Here is an 8,070-nt window from a genome sequence, read left to right as displayed (position 1 = left end):
TATCTGATATCCATTCATCTAACACAACAGTTACAAAATTAAAAGTCCCAGGGATTGCAACAAATATAGCTGGAATACCATCCAAAAAGCCAGCATGGGCACACAGGCCCGATGATGACCTAGGGAATCAATCTAGTGAATATGCTCAATCCATAGTGTCTACCCCGCACGACAGTAGGGATATGATAGTACAAGGCCCAAAGGGGGATAAGAGTTCTAACAATTGCGCTATGGACACCCAGGTCAATTGTATCGGCGAAGTGGAGGGACTTAGAGATGTAAGATCCAGTGCCACTATAACGAACCCTCCTGTATTTAACTTACCTCCAGCATCTACCCCTTTAGTAGTAATTTAAAAAAACTTTCCTCCACTGTGTGAAACCCAGTATGAAACCACAGACCAATTTTTGTGTAAAGTTCTGCACTCGCTGAATATTTGTCTTGGGGAGGCGGGCTTCTGGTATGAGGGCAAGGATAAACAGAAAATTATGGTCAGACATACACCATGGATTGGACCAACTACGAAGGAAGGAACTGGGGACTGTGTTGTTGTCAATTTTAATAATGTGCATGTAACTAAATTTTTGCTTGATAATCTGAGCGGGATGTTGAGTGGTCGTATGGGCAGGGTATCTATGCTGCCATTAGGGTACTTTTACAAACCAGGGCATAACCCTATCAATGCCTCAAATTGTCTGGGGAGGGGTAGGAGACGCCATGTACCCTTTGGACACGCAAACCGATTTCAGGAGGTTCCCCTGTCCAATAGATTCGCTCCATTATCCGGCCTAGACTTAGGTGATTGACAACGACCATCTACCCCGATACAGCCACCATGTTGTTCTTATTCCCCCCGATGATGTAAAAGCAGTAAGTGGACTTGTTTGTGGGGAGCCCAGGAATCAGCCTGTGACTGGGCGACCTGTCCAAGTGGAATCTGGAACGGTGAAAGGGTTCGTTACAGAGGCAAATAACTCGGGAGCACAGGGACCTGGTCAAAATCATATACTGGGGAAGCGAGACAAACTATATAGTACACGGAAGTTAGATGGAGGGAGGGGGACATATTAGAGAATCTAACTGGTAAGCGACACACAAGTGAACATAGACTTATCAGAGGACAATTCCTGAGTGAGACAGGGAGCACGCTAGGAGATAATACTATTCCAGCAGTCCCAAGGCCAGCATTTAAGACCCCAGAAATGAGTAATATGTTTAAAATGGTATCGTGGAACTTTGCAGGGCTTGCATCCAAGGTGAGAGACCCCTCCTGATTAACATTTATAGAGGACTATTCTATCATCTGCCTTCAAGAAACATGGGTAATTGAAGAATTACATATAAATGGCTACCATACCTTCCACACAGCTGCCAGTTTTAGCACGATGGGACGCAATAAAGGGGGATTATGCACCTATGTGTCTAATATGGCGGTGAATGGGTCCGAATTTTATCAGATATTGTCATTAAGTGTTAGGGGTGAGAAGGGAACAGTTTTAATACACTTTTATAACAACATTCCGAAAACCGAAATCAATAAGGTCCTAGCAGATTTATGTCAGACCCTGAAACATATGGAAGAACATTTGCCGGGGGATATGTGTTTAATATGGGTTGGTGATTTCAACTGTTCTCTATGCCCATATAGCCACCGGGGCATTTCTCCCATACAATTTTGGGGGACTTGTTGAATGAAATAATTTTCCAATTTGATTTGGGTTTTGCGAATGAAATATGTATATCCCCTGTACCTTTTGAGCCAACCTTTATTGGGAGGGGGTGTAATTCAGTAATTGACTTCGCCCTTATGTCAAATAGGTACTCCTGCAAGGTCTATATCTGTAAAACATGCGAAATAGTGATGAGTGACCATTACCCGATTAGGCTAGCCCTCCTCCTTGCAGGCGGTATAAGTTCCTCCAAAGCAATAGAAACAACATATAATTGTAAAATAAACCTTGCAGGGATAAATGGACATACTATAAACCGGACCAAAGTGGACCCTGTGGTATTCCTTGAAGTATGGGGACTTTGAAACATATCTCTCGCAAACAGGGGATGATGTACAAGTCTTCAAAGCCTTCCTTAGAATTTCAGAGGAAACACGAAATCTACTTACAAGGACACAGAAACAGGGTTTGAACAAGGCACAGGGCTGGTTTAACAGGGATGGCAGCAAAGCCCATGCTCATTTAATTAAAGTCCTAAAACAAGAGACCAGAAGTAAGGAAGAAGTGAGACTGGCCAGAATAGATTACCAACAAGCAATTAAAACGCGAAAGACCCAGTTAAAAACGTTCGGGCTGGACTGTTCCCATGAGGCACAGGGTCAGACTGATTTGCATATGGCCATGGCATATGGCCATGTCTGAACTGGGGTGGCAGAGTGGGCTAAAGAACGGTGATGGATTTAACCCAGATCTTTTGACTGGGTGTGAGTGTTTGATTAGTTCAGATGCTCCGTCCATCACCACCCCCTTTTGTACCGCTTTGGCCGCCATAAGTGTGGCAGGGTATGCTCAGACGTGAGTCCCTTGCTCCCTTTGCCACTGGATTTAAGCAAGCCGGGCTGAAGACGGCTGCAATACCAGAAACCGGTCCTCGGAAGCTTGTTTCCGGTTCAGGGAAGGCATGGCTTGGCAGTTCGGGCTGGACTGTTCCCATGAGGCACAGGGTCAGACTGATTTGCATATGGCCATGTCTGAACTGGGGTGGCAGAGTGGGCTAAAGAACGGTGATGGATTAAGCCCATATCTTTTGACTGGGTGTGAGTGTTTGATTAGTTCAGATGCTCCATCCATCACCACCCCCTTTTGTACCGCTTTGGCCGCCATAAAAGTGGCAGGGTATGCTCAGACGTGAGTCCCTTGCTCACTTTGCCACCGGATTCAAGCAAGCCGGGCTGAAGACGGCTGCAATGCCAGAAACCGGTCCTCGGAAGCTTGTTTCCGGTCCAGGGAAGGCATGGCTTGGCAGTTCGGGCTGGACTGTTCCCATGAGGCACAGGGTCAGACTGATTTGCATATGGCCATGTCTGAACTAGGGTGGCAGAGTGGGCTAAAGAACGGTGATGGATTAAGCCCATATCTTTTGACTGGGTGTGAGTGTTTGATTAGTTCAGATGCTCCGTCCATCACCCCCCCCTTTTGTACCGCTTTGGCCGCCATAAGTGTGGCAGGGTATGCTCAGACGTGAGTCTCTTGCTCACTTTGCCACAGGATTCAAGCAAGCCGGGCTGAAGACGGCTGCAATGCCAGAAACCGGTCCTCGGAAGCTTGTTTCCGGTCCAGGGAAGGCATGGCATGGCAGATCGGGCTGGACTGTTCTCACGAGGCACAGAGTCAGACTGATTTGCATATGGCCATGTCTGAACTGGGGTGGCAGAGTGGGCTAAAGAACGGTGATGGTTTAAACCCAGATCTTTTGACTGGGTGTGAGTGTTTGATTAGTTCAGATGCTCCGTCCATCACCACCCCATTTTGTACCGCTTTGGTCGCCATAAGTGTGGCAGGGTATGCTCAGACGTGAGTCCCTTGCTCACTTTGCCACTGGATTCAAGCAAGCCGGGCTGAAGACGGCTGTAATGCCAGAAACCGGTCCTCGGAAGCTTGTTTCTGGTCCAGGGAAGGCATGGCTTGGCAGTTCGGGCTGGACTGTTCCCACGAGGCACAGAGTCAGACTGATTTGCATATGGCCATGTCTGAACTGGGGTGGCAGAGTGGGCTAAAGAACGGTGATGGAATAAACCCAGATCTTTTGGCTGGGTGTGAGTGTTTGATTAGTTCAGATGCTCCGTCCATCACCACCCCCTTTTGTACCGCTTTGGCCGCCATAAGTGTGGCAGGGTATGCTCAGACGTGAGTCCCTTGCTCACTTTGCCACCGGAATCAAGCTAGCCGGCCTGAAGACGGCTGCAATGCCAGAAACCGGTCCTTGGAAGCTTGTTTCCGGTACAGGGAAGGCATGGCTTGGCAGTTCGGGCTGGACTGTTCCCATGAGGCACAGGGTCAGACTGATTTGCATATGGCCATGTCTGAACTGGGGTGGCAGAGTGGGCTAAAGAACGGTGATGGATTAAACCCAGATCTTTTGACTGGGTGTGAGTGTTTGATTAGTTCAGATGCTCTGTCCATCACCACCCCCTTTTGTACCGCTTTGGCCGCCATAAGTGTGGCAGGGTATGCTCAGACGTGAGTCCCTTGCTCACTTTGCCACTGGATTCAAGCAAGCCGGGCTGAAGACGGCTGCAATGCCAGAAACCGGTCCTCGGAAGCTTGTTTCGGGTCCAGGGAAGGCATGGCTTGGCAGTTCGGGCTGGACTGTTCCCATGAGGCACAGGGTCAGACTGATTTGCATATGGCCATGTCTGAACTGGGGTGGCAGAGTGGGCTAAAGAACGGTGATGGACTAAACCCAGATCTTTTGACTGGGTGTGAGTGTTTGATTAGTTCAGATGCTCCGTCCATCACCACCCCCTTTTGTACCGCTTTGGCCGCCATAAGTGTGGCAGGGTATGCTCAGACGCGAGTCCCTTGCTCACTTTGCCACTGGATTCAAGCAAGCCGGGCTGAAGACGGCTGCAATGCCAGAAACCGGTCCTCGGAAGCTTGTTTCCGGTCCAGGGAAGGCATGGCTTGGCAGTTCGGGCTGGACTGTTCCCATGAGGCACAGGGTCAGACTGATTTGCATATGGCCATGTCTGAACTGGGGTGGCAGAGTGGGCTAAAGAACGGTGATGGACTAAACCCAGATCTTTTGACTGTGTGTGAGTGTTTGATTAGTTCAGATGCTCCGTCCATCACCACCCCCTTTTGTACCGCTTTGGCCGCCATAAGTGTGGCAGGGTATGCTCAGACGTGAGTCCCTTGCTCACTTTGCCACTGGTTTCAAGCAAGCCGGGCTGAAGACGGCTGCAATGCCAGAAACCGGTCCTCGGAAACTTGCTTCCGGTCCAGGGAAGGCATGGCTTGGCAGTTCGGGCTGGACTGTTCCCATGAGGCACAGGGTCGGACTGATTTGCATATGGCCATGTCTGAACTGGGGTGGCAGAGTGGGCTAAAGAACGGTGATGGACTAAACCCAGATCTTTTGACTGGGTGTGAGTGTTTGATTAGTTCAGATGCTCCGTCCATCACCACCCCCTTTTGTACCGCTTTGGCCGCCATAAGTGTGGCAGGGTATGCTCAGACGTGAGTCCCTTGCTCCCTTTGCCACTGGATTCAAGCAAGCCGGGCTGAAGACGGCTGCAATGCCAGAAACCGGTCCTCGGAAGCTTGTTTCCGGTCCAGGGAAGGCATGGCTTGGCAGTTCTGGCTGGACTGTTCCCATGAGGCACAGGGTCAGACTGATTTGCATATGGCCATGTCTGAACTGGGGTGGCAGAGTGGGCTAAAGAACGGTGATGGATTAAACCCAGATCTTTTGACTGGGTGTGAGTGTTTGATTAGTTCAGATGCTCCGTCCATCACCACCCCCTTTTGTACCGCTTTGGCCGCCATAAGTGTGGCAGGGTATGCTCAGACGTGAGTCCCTTGCTCCCTTTGCCACCGGATTCAAGCAAGCCGGGGTGAAGACGGCTGCAATTTCAGAAACCGGTCCTCGGAAGCTTGTTTCCGGTCCAGGGAAGGCATGGCTTGGCAGTTCGGGCTGGACTGTTCCCATGAGGCACAGGGTCAGACTGATTTGCATATGGCCATGTCTGAACTGGGGTGGCAGAGTGGGCTAAAGAACGGTGATGGATTAAGCCCATATCTTTTGACTGGGTGTGAGTGTTTGATTAGTTCAGATGCTCCATCCATCACCACCTCCTTTTGTACCGCTTTGGCCGCCATAAAAGTGGCAGGGTATGCTCAGACGTGAGTCTCTTGCTCACTTTGCCACTGGATTCAAGCAAGCCGGGCTGAAGACGGCTGCAATGCCAGAAACCGGTCCTCGGAAGCTTGTTTCGGGTCCAGGGAAGGCATGGCTTGGCAGTTCGGGCTGGACTGTTCCCATGAGGCACAGGGTCAGACTGATTTGCATATGGCCATGTCTGAACTGGGGTGGCAGAGTGGGCTAAAGAACGGTGATGGACTAAACCCAGATCTTTTGACTGGGTGTGAGTGTTTGATTAGTTCAGATGCTCCGTCCATCACCACCCCCTTTTGTACCGCTTTGGCCGCCATAAGTGTGGCAGGGTATGCTCAGACGCGAGTCCCTTGCTCACTTTGCCACTGGATTCAAGCAAGCCGGGCTGAAGACGGCTGTAATGCCAGAAACCGGTCCTCGGAAGCTTGTTTCCGGTCCAGGGAAGGCATGGCTTGGCAGTTCGGGCTGGACTGTTCCCATGAGGCACAGGGTCAGACTGATTTGCATATGGCCATGTCTGAACTGGGGTGGCAGAGTGGGCTAAAGAACGGTGATGGACTAAACCCAGATCTTTTGACTGTGTGTGAGTGTTTGATTAGTTCAGATGCTCCGTCCATCACCACCCCCTTTTGTACCGCTTTGGCCGCCATAAGTGTGGCAGGGTATGCTCAGACGTGAGTCCCTTGCTCACTTTGCCACTGGTTTCAAGCAAGCCGGGCTGAAGACGGCTGCAATGCCAGAAACCGGTCCTCGGAAACTTGCTTCCGGTCCAGGGAAGGCATGGCTTGGCAGTTCGGGCTGGACTGTTCCCATGAGGCACAGGGTCGGACTGATTTGCAAATGGCCATGTCTGAACTGGGGTGGCAGAGTGGGCTAAAGAACGGTGATGGACTAAACCCAGATCTTTTGACTGGGTGTGAGTGTTTGATTAGTTCAGATGCTCCGTCCATCACCACCCCCTTTTGTACCGCTTTGGCCGCCATAAGTGTGGCAGGGTATGCTCAGACGTGAGTCCCTTGCTCCCTTTGCCACTGGATTCAAGCAAGCCGGGCTGAAGACGGCTGCAATGCCAGAAACCGGTCCTCGGAAGCTTGTTTCCGGTCCAGGGAAGGCATGGCTTGGCAGTTCTGGCTGGACTGTTCCCATGAGGCACAGGGTCAGACTGATTTGCATATGGCCATGTCTGAACTGGGGTGGCAGAGTGGGCTAAAGAACGGTGATGGATTAAACCCAGATCTTTTGACTGGGTGTGAGTGTTTGATTAGTTCAGATGCTCCGTCCATCACCACCCCCTTTTGTACCGCTTTGGCCGCCATAAGTGTGGCAGGGTATGCTCAGACGTGAGTCCCTTGCTCCCTTTGCCACCGGATTCAAGCAAGCCGGGGTGAAGACGGCTGCAATTTCAGAAACCGGTCCTCGGAAGCTTGTTTCCGGTCCAGGGAAGGCATGGCTTGGCAGTTCGGGCTGGACTGTTCCCATGAGGCACAGGGTCAGACTGATTTGCATATGGCCATGTCTGAACTGGGGTGGCAGAGTGGGCTAAAGAACGGTGATGGATTTAGCCCATATCTTTTGACTGGGTGTGAGTGTTTGATTAGTTCAGATGCTCCATCCATCACCACCCCCTTTTGTACCGCTTTGGCCGCCATAAAAGTGGCAGGGTATGCTCAGACGCGAGTCCCTTGCTCACTTTGCCACCGGATTCAAGCAAGCCGGGCTGAAGACGGCTGCAATGCCAGAAACCGGTCCTCGGAAGCTTGTATCCGGTCCAGGGAAGGCATGGCTTGGCAGTTCGGGCTGGACTGTTCCCATGAGGCACAGGGTCAGACTGATTTGCATATGGCCATGTCTGAACTAGGGTGGCAGAGTGGGCTAAAGAACGGTGATGGATTAAGCCCATATCTTTTGACTGGGTGTGAGTGTTTGATTAGTTCAGATGCTCCGTCCATCACCCCCCCCTTTTGTACCGCTTTGGCCGCCATAAGTGTGGCAGGGTATGCTCAGACGTGAGTCCCTTGCTCACTTTGCCACTGGATTCAAGCAAGCCGGGCTGAAGACGGCTGCAATGCCAGAAACCGGTCCTCAGAAGCTTGTTTCCGGTCCAGGGAAAGCATGGCATGGCAGATCGGGCTGGACTGTTCTCACGAGGCACAGAGTCAGACGGATTCGCATATGGCCATGTCTGAACTGGGGTGGCAGAGTGGGCTAAAGAACGGTGATGGT

The sequence above is a fragment of the Lissotriton helveticus genome, chromosome 7, assembly GCF_964261635.1.
Source record: "Lissotriton helveticus chromosome 7, aLisHel1.1, whole genome shotgun sequence".
NCBI lineage: Eukaryota > Metazoa > Chordata > Amphibia > Caudata > Salamandridae > Lissotriton > Lissotriton helveticus.
This window is presented reverse-complemented; position numbering follows the sequence as displayed.